At 43.9% G+C, this 9,556-nt stretch overlaps 1 non-coding gene across 1 annotated transcript; it reads right to left on the bottom strand.

The window, feature by feature from the left end:
- Positions 1–9,180: 9,180 nt before the first annotated feature.
- Positions 9,181–9,284, bottom strand: LOC141416191 (U6 spliceosomal RNA). The gene has a single exon (XR_012441017.1). It is a non-coding gene; the product is annotated as a U6 spliceosomal RNA (small nuclear RNA).
- Between the last annotated feature and the right edge of the window lie 272 nt (positions 9,285–9,556).

The following is a 9,556-nucleotide window of genomic DNA, read 5'->3' as shown; positions in this document are numbered from 1 at the left end:
CGGGGCCTATCCGGGCTGGGGGGCGGAGACAGGGCGTGGTCTGATCGGGTTGAGGGAGGGGGCGGGGTCTGTCTTGTGGGGCGGGGCCTAAGGTGGGGCCTGACCCGGAGAGGCGGAGCCGGGGCTGGGACTGGTCGAGAGGTCAGAAGGCAGAGTCTAGACCAACCCTCTGCAGCCGAAGGGTCAGTCTTGGCAGGTCACCCAAAGTCCGAATCTCTGTGCCCTTATATATAAAAGGTGCGTGGTAATAGAGCCCACTTCCCAGCGTTGTAAGAATAAGCGTTTAAGAAGAGACAGATGGGATTGCCACAGTCAGGTGGAGCTGGGTTTGAATCCTCACTCAGCCCCTCACCAGCTGCGGAAACTCACACAGATCCTGTACCTTCTGGGAGCCTTTGTTCCCCATCTATAAACTGGGTGAACGGTGATCTGCACCACACCTAATACAGAACTGCTACTTAACAAACACTTGCTTCCTCTCTTTCCTCGTGCAAGAATCTGTGTGAGACAGGCGTGCAGAAGTGGGATCAGACACAGTTCAGCTGCTCAGAACAGAAGGGAAATCACAGCTACAGTCAGGCATGGTGGTACACACACCCGTAATCCAGCACTCTGGAGCTAGAGGCTGAGACACGAGGATTGAGTTCAAGGCCACCCTGGGCTACATTGTGAAACTGACTCAAAACAAAAAAAGAAAAGGCAGGGGCAGCCACCCAGCTACCAGTTGAGTGGCTCAAGTGGTAGAGCGCTTGCCTAGCAAGCTGAGGCCCTGAGTTCAAACCCCAGTACTGAAAAAAAAGGGAGGAGGAATGGTGGAGTGGCTCAAGTAGTAAAGCACCTGCCTAGCAAGTATGAAGTTCTGAGTTCAAGCCCCAGTGCCACCAAAAAAAAAAAAAAAGAGAGAGAAAGAGAGAGCCTTACTCAGGGACTGGAGGTGCTCTGCAAGTGTGAAGCCCTAAGTTCAAACCCCATCCTACCAAAAAAAGGAAACTGTAAGACTTATGGCATGGATACAAAATAAAAAAGAAGCGACCAAAGCTGGGCACCAGTGGCTCACACCTATAATCCTAGCTACTCAGGAGGCAGAGATCATGAGGATCACAGCTTGAGGGCTGGTGGAGTAGCTCAGGTATACCCTGATTTCAAATCCCAGTACCACGAAATAAATAAATAAATAAATTACTTAAAAGGAAGCAATCAGAAAGGCTCAGTGATGGAACTGATCTGTTAACTAGAAATCTTCAGAAGATGGCCTGGGGGATGAAAAATGATCCACAAAGGTCTCTGACGAAGGAGAATATTCAAGTCTCAGTGAGGAAACCAAAGCAGGAATTATGGTTAGCACTGGAATAAAATTTCCAATAACATGTTAAGGTAACCATACTTCTTTGTTTTTGTTTTTGTTTTTTTGTAGGACTGGGGTTTGAACTCAAAACTTTGAGCTGGCAAAACAGGTGTTCTACCGCTTGAGCCACACCTCCAGTCCATTTTGCTTTGGTTATTTTGGAGATGGGGGTCTCTCAAAGTATTTGTCTGGGCTGGCATTGAACCTTGATCCTCCCGATCTTAGCCTCCCAAGTAGCTAGGCATGAGCCACTGGTGCCCCCGCTGGTAACCATGTTTTTATTCTTTTTATTACCATTATAATTTTGTGGTTATTATTAGTTAAGTATTATTCCTCTTCTTTCATGAAAGAGAAATATTTCTTGGTAATCAAATTCATAAGAAGTTGTAAAAATTCTTTGGTTTTGTATATCTAAGCAATCTTTTGTCCTCGAACTCTGAGGGTTGGGGTAAAGAAGGATTTGAGATTTCTGAAACTGTTGGAGGGAATTAGTTAGCACTGCCATGTGAAGGACAACTGGGCAATATCTGTTAAACACTTGTAAATGCAGCTCTTTTGCCCCAGTAATTCCACTTCTCAAAATTTGTCCTATATGGACTGGGGATATAGCTCAGTGGTAGAGTGCTTGCTCAGAACTCACAAGGCCCTGGGTTCAATGCCCAGTACAACACACACACACACACACACACACACACACACACACACATATACACACATTCACACATTACTCTATGCAAACTCATGTTCAAAGCTGGATATGGTAGCACACGCCTGTGATCCCAAGGTAGGAAGATCACAGTCCAAGGCCAGACCCAGGACCAACCACCTGAAAAATATCTAAAGCAAAGAAAGAGGGGCCTAGGGGCCTGGCTCAAGCAGTATAGCACCTGTCTAGTAAGGGTAAGGTCTTGAGTTCAAACTCCAGTACTGAAAAAAAAAAGAAAAGAAAATATAAAACTATGTTCAAACATGCAGATATATTCAAGGTGGAAACTCAGAGAATTGTGTAGACTACTTACTATAAACCACTGACTTTCAAGAAACTCCAATGATTGTCCTGGCCAAATCATGTCTGTAGAAGGCTGGGGAAGGCTCTGAAAAAGTACTCATCGTGATTATGTTCTACCATTGGCACCCCGATTCCATATTGATTACTGGGGGGAGTGGGGAACCATGACATCACTAGGTCCTCAGGCAAGGTCTGCTAAGCAGATCTAGGCACCAAACATTTGTTAGACCCAAGTTGTGTTAAGTATTTATCTAAAACAAAAGAATCAAGCAAGCATGGTGGCAAATGCCTTTAATCCCAGTCCTCAGGAGGCTGAGGTAGGAGTACAGAGAGTTTTAGGCCAGCCTGGGCTGCATAGTGAGACCCTGTGTCAAAACAAAAATCCCCAAAGAAAACCAAAGCCCTCAACAACCATGTCTCCTATTTGTGCTGAAGCACTGGCTACTCTTTTGTATAGCTGAATATTTATTGTTATGTTCTGTATTGAACATTCCATGGCAAAACAATAAAACAGGATGTGGAGGATGGGAGGGAGGTTTATACAAGGTTGTGTGATTATTTGAACATGAATTCTGAAGCCAGACTGCCTAGATTTGCTTTGCTGTATGACCTTGAGCAAGTTACTTATTCTTTGTGTCTCAGATTTCTTGTCTGTAAAATGGGTAGAATAATAGTAACTATTCCATGGGTGTGGTAGGCTGAATAATGCCCCCCAAAAATGTTCACCTCCTCATAGCTGGATCCTGTGAATATGGTACCTTACATGGTAAAAGAGCTGAGACTTTCCCAACGTGATTAAGGATTTTGAGATGTGGAATTTGAGAATTATTTGAGATTATTCTGGATTATCCAAGGGCATCTGAAATTGTCACAAGGGTCATTATAATGGGGACTTGGGATGATAATAGTAGGTAGTAGGAGATGTGGCCATGGGAACAAGAAGTTGAAGTGATGAAGGGGTCATAAACCAAGGAGTGTGGGTGGCCTCTCAAAGCTGGAAAATAACAAGGACAGACTCTTCCCTAGAGCCCTCAGAAGGAACGTAGCCCTGCGACACGTCTAACAGCTGGACTGTGATATGAGTGGGTGCTGTTCTGTGTCACTAAGTTTGTGGTAATTTGTTACAGCAGCCACAAGAAACTAATGCAGTAGGCACATTGAGAGAATTCATGAGTTCATACATGCAGTTTATTAAGTGCTCAATAAATGCTGGCTTTTGTCTACACAAAAGGACTGTTTGTAATAATGGGAAGTCAGAATAACCCAAATGTCCACTGGGAGTTAAGTAATTCCAATCTATCTGTGGCGCCACAGCAAGTTAATGATTAGGCTGTGATGTGGGTATTTGCACGGCTCCGTGATGGTGATGCTGGTGACGCTGTGGTGATGATACCTGGTGGTGGTAGTGATGACGGTGGCAATGGGGATGATCGCAGTGGCGATGGTGGTAGTGATAGTGATGGTGATGCTAATGATGGTGGTGATGATAATTGGTGGTGGTGGTGATACCGCCCATGTCCTGCCTGTGTATCAAGCACAGAAGGAAATGCTCTCCCTGAATAAGCGGTTCTGATCGTCTTAACACCATAGAGAAGGGAACTCTGTCAGTCTGAGAAACCACCACGTCATTCAAATAGGAAAAGTTTAACATAAAAAAATTAACTACATTAGGAGTTGGAGTAATGAGGGATTGGCTAGTGCCCAAAATACAGGAACAGCAGGTAGAAGGAGCCCCGCCGCTAGGGCTGAGACAGAGATGCCAGGAGGAGCCCCCTTCCACCCCAGCCGGACCCTGTGGAGAGAGAATGTCTGCGTCGTTGGATGGCAGAGAATGCGGCCACGGAAATACTCCTCTAAGGTGCTAGGGAACGTTATTTGTGGGGAAGGGTCTCCCTAGAAACACTTCATACTCCAAGGTGGGCGTGGGGTGCTGGAGGAAGCAGCTGCCACTGGATACTGGCGGCCATAGTGTCCCGCGGGAGACAGGTGCTGCCCTGGCCCCAGAGCTGAGAAGTCTCCCATCCCCATAAACTGAGGAATTCGGCAAAACCTAGAAGCAAACTTTTTCTGCAGCAGCACCTCTCAGCGCCCTCTGCTGGCAAAGTTTAACATTGTGCCACTTGACCTAAGGAAAATGCGAAGCGCCCGGATCCCCATCCACAGAACAGGCTAATTTGGAGCTGAGAGGCAATGATTAAGTGAGTGGAATCATTAGCTCTATATTACAGAGGAGGAAACTGAGGCTCCACAGGGGGGAATCGCCTGGCCTGAGGTCATCGCTCAGCCAGTGCTAGGGTTTACTTTGCTCTATAAAGTGTTTAGAAAGCAGGTTGCAAAAAAAATGATCTATATTGGCCAGGCACTGGCGGCTCACGCCTATAATCCTAGCTACTCAAGAGACAAGGATCAGGAGGTTTGCAGTTCGAAGCCACCCTGGGCAAATAGTTCATGAGACCCTATCTGGAAAATACCGAACATAGAAGGACAGGATTGTGAAATAGGTACCCTGGGGGACGGGTGCTTGTGGGAGGGAGGGTGAATGGAGGAGATGAAGGTGAGAGAATATTGTTGAAGAACTAGAACAATGAAACATTTTGCAGTTGTTTTAAGAGGGACAGGAAGAGGGTGTGTGGGGAGAGATGGTGGGGGCGACTTAATAAATGTACAACGTAAGGCTATCTAGAACTGTCACAATGAATCCTCCCTATGCAATGAATATATGCTAATAAAAATGAAGAAAAAAAAAAGCTGGATGCTGGTGACTCACACCTGTAATCCTAGCTACTCAGAAGGCAGAGATCAGGAGGATCACACTTCAAACAAAGCCAGCCTGGGCAAATAGTTCACAAGACCCTATCTCAAAAAAAAAAAAAAAATCACGAAAAAGGGCTGGTGGAGTGGCTCAAAGTGTAGGCCCTGAGTTGAAACCCCAGTACCACAAAACAAATTATCTATATTGGTCTAGAGGTAGAGCCCAGTGCTAGAGCACTTGCCTAGCATGTGCAAGGCCATGGGTTTGATCCCCAGCACTAAAAAAAAAAATTATGTTACATCATTGTGATAACAAGTCCAGTAACTATAAATGTGCACACACATTCTCCTCACCCTGGAGGAATACACAGCAAATGCCAGTGGCTGCCTCCAGGACAAGAACATTACAGGGAGTTCTCCTTGCTGTGCTATTAGCTTGAATATTTTAAGCTGCTGTGTTTGGTAGGCAAAATGGTGGAAAGGACTGGGGGCATGGTTCAAGCTGTAGAGCCTATGTCTGCTTTGCTAGCTCGAACCCATGAGGTCAAACCCCAGTCTCACCTCCAAAAAAAAAAAAAAGTGGAAATATTGACAATATAATACAATTCAACATGTTTATTTCTATGTTGTAGTATGTGAAGTTTTCACAATGAGTGTGAATTACTTTTATAAACAGGAAACATGATAGATACATGTATACATGCATATACATACATATTTTGTATATCCATATAATTTTATTATGTATACAATTATATAGATACTACATAAATGTATGCATTGTGCATGTTTGTTTTGGAAACACAACTTTTGTTTGTCTATAGTGGTCCCTTCCCTCTCCAATAAAATAGAAACTTTAAGCTTTGCTAGCAGAGATCCAAAGACTTCAAGGGAAAATATTTATTGCTTAACCTACTACAAGATAACAAGAACTACTACCATTTTGTTTGTTGATGACTTACCTAGGAAGAGCCTATCATTATCATTCTTTCTGCTTATTTAATGAGATTTAAGGCATGAAACAGAAAAACTACTATTAAACAGTGTTGAAAATCATGTAGGAGTTAACCAGTTAATTTTAGACAGTATTTAAAACTTTAATTTATTTAAATTATGCTCTGTTCTAAATGTAATTGTTGAGTATACATATATATATATATATATATATATATATATATATATATATATATATATATATATATATATATATATAAAATCTCCACAGGGAGCTAGGGAGCTAAGTACTTGGGAGGCTGCAATCAGGTTCAAGGTTAGCCTGGGCAGATTGTTCATGAGATCCCCATCTCCAAAACAACCACAGCAAAATGGACTGGAAGTATGGCTCAAGAAGTAGAGCACCTGCTTTACAAGTGTGAAGCCCTGAGTTCAAACCCTAGTTCCACAAAAATAAAATTGAGGAGACAGTCCCACATCACAGGGGCCTTGCACAGCTGGTGTTCCACCTGCTTCAGACCCAGGAGGAGGAGCTCAGGCTAAGCAGCTGGAGGCCACCTCTGCCAGCTGGACGTTTGAGCAGCCTTAGCTGCTCTTACAAGCAAAATGAAACCTGGTTGAGTTACATAACATGGAGAGCAGGAGGAAAACCCAGAATTTGCAAGAGCAGGGATCCAGGGTGTGAGATGTAGTATTGAGAGCTGAAGAAATGTTTTCCAGATAGCTTGGTTATAAGAAGAAACCTGCTTTTGATCAATTTGTAAGACCTCTGAAGTAGGCAGTGAGAGATGGGCCCAAAATTCTGAAGTCCAGCATCCCCACAGGGAGGAGGTATTGTGGTAGTGGGCTATCTTTGGAGAACCCACTTAATCCCTAAAGGTCATGTGAAGGACAAGTCTCTTTGTGCAGTACATACACAGTGTGAATGTAGGAATTGGTGGTGGCTACATTGAATATCTGTGCTCTGTGGCTTCAGGGGATTTTGAGTGGTCTCACCACAAAGAAATGGTAAATGTTTGAGGTGATGAATATAATCATTATCCTGATTCAATTCCTGCATAATATATTCAGGTACCAAAGTAGCACATTGTACCCCATAATTATGCACAAATGTTATGCATCAATAATAATTAATAAATAAATAAAACCAATGGTAAACCAGGTCTGCTGGTACATGCCTGTAATCTCAGCAGTGAGGAGGCTGAGGCAGGAAGATCTTGAGCTCAAGGCCAGCCTGTCTCAAAACTAAAAAAGGGAAAGAAAAACAAAACAAAACAAAAAAAGCAAAGGTGACCAGAGAAACCAGGATTGGTAATTCTAATCAGTCACACATATGAAGCAACTGGTTATTCTCTTAGCCGGGCCCTGGTGGCTCATGCCTGTAATCCCAGCTACTCAGGAGGCAGATCAGGAGGATCATGGGTTTGAAGCCAGCCCAGGCAAATAGTTCTCGAGACCCTATCTTGAAAAATACCCAACATAAAACAGGGTTGGCAGAGTGATTCACGAGGTAGTTCAAGCCCCAATACCATCACCAAAAAAAAAAAAAGATGGAGGGCTTGGGAACATTGCTCAACCCCCTAGTTCAAACTTCAGTACTACCAATAAATAAATAAAAATAAAATTTAAAAGAGTTCTCACTGAAAAAAAATGACAGTAGCTACTCAGGAGGCAGAGATCAGGAAGATCTTGGTTCAAAGCCAGCTAGGGCAAATAGTTCTCGAGACCCTATCTCGAAAAAACCCATCACAGAGAAGGGCTGATGGAGCGGCCCAAGGTGTTGGCCCTGAGTTCAAAGCTCAGTACTAAAAAAAAAAAAAAAAAAGAGAGAGAGAATTAGATCCTTGACTATACCACAGCAGAAGGCAGGGCTGTGCTGGGGTTTTCCTTGGGGAGGAGGGTCCACACCCCCACGTTAGTGGGGTTTTTAGGTGCCCTAGTTTTAAATATAAAGGCAACACCAAAAGACTAAACATAAAATTAGATACGTTTCAAAGCAGCAGAAAGAGAGGAAAGGGGCCAAGAGAAGGCGAAGGCGAGGGGAGGAAGGGCTTGGGAAGAGAAGCTGAGTGGAGAGCTGGGTGGCCCCACAGTACATGTCATATTTGGGTAATGTGGAGAGGTTGGCTACCCACCGACAGGCAGTCCTCCAACCTCCTGCCTGGGCATTTCCTGAGTCCCTGAGCCCCTTCCTGGGGCAAATTTCCTCCTGTCTTCTCATTTTATCAAACCTGACTCAGATGCCTCCTCCTTCAGGAAGCCTTCCTTTGGTCTGACTCCTGGGCACCAGCAGTCATAAGCCCAGTCACTGCGCCCAGCTGCAAGTGGCTAGAGAAGTCATGTTAAGATGGTGAGTGGAAAAACTGTTAAACAACATGGGATAAGGGGCACTGGGTGAGGAACTGCAGTGGAGGGGGGTTACACTGACTTAAGCATAATGTATGTATAGACATAATACCAAGGCAGAAATCCCACTAAACAACGAATAGACACCTGAACAACAAAGGACAAGAAAGAAACACAAGCCGAGTGCTAGTGACTCACATCTGTAATCCTAACTACTCAGGAGGCAGAGATCAGGAGAATCAAGTTTCAAAGCCAGCCCAGGCAAATGGTTTGAGAGATCCTATCTCAAAAATACCCAGCACAAAACAGGGCTGGTGGAGTGGCTCAATCGGTAGAGTACCTGCCTAGTGAGTGTGAGGCCCTGGGTTCAAGATCTCAGTACCACCAAAACAAGACTGAAAAACAGGTCATGTTAAGATGAAGGCACTAATGGGAGGGGAAAAACAGGAAGTAAAGAAGGTGAATATGATTGATGTATTTTCTATACAAGAATGAATATAGCTGGGTGCTGGTGCCTGTCATCCTAGCTACTCAGGAGGCAGTGATCAGGAGAATCATGGTTTGAAGCCAATCGGGGCAAACAGTTCTTGAGATCTGATCTTAAAAAAGCCCTTCACAAAAAAGGGCTTGTGGTATGGCTCAAGGTGTAGGCCCTGAGTTCAAACCCCTGCACTGAAAAAAAAAAAAAAAAGACTATAGAATTTTTTTTTCTCTTCAAGATTTTACTATAGTTCTGTATGTCTGGTTCACTTCAGCTCCTTTACTGCCAAACCTGAAAAATATGGAACGCTTCATGAATTTGCATGTCATCCTTGTGTGGGGGCCTTGCTGATCTCTGTATCGTTCCAATTTTAGTGTATGTGCTGCCGAAGTGAGCACAGTATAGAATATTTAACCTGTTGAAATCACAGTAAGAAGGGAGCTAACGGGCTGGCAGAGTGGTTCATGTGGTAGAGCATCTGCCTAGCAAGCATGAGGACCTGAGTTCAAACCCCAGTAGCACAAAAAAAAGAAGGGGACTGAGGTAGAAAGGAGAACAATGGAGGGGATGAACCAGTTCAGGGTATAATACATGTATACATGTAAATGTCATAATGAAATTCCCTATCTAACTATCTTACATAAACTAAAACAATTTTTTTTTTCCAGAA

Source organism: Castor canadensis, chromosome 1 (assembly GCF_047511655.1).
Source record: "Castor canadensis chromosome 1, mCasCan1.hap1v2, whole genome shotgun sequence".
In the NCBI taxonomy this organism is placed as follows: domain Eukaryota; kingdom Metazoa; phylum Chordata; class Mammalia; order Rodentia; family Castoridae; genus Castor; species Castor canadensis.
Note: the sequence above shows the minus strand (reverse complement) of the source record. Positions and strands in the feature narration are given on the sequence as shown.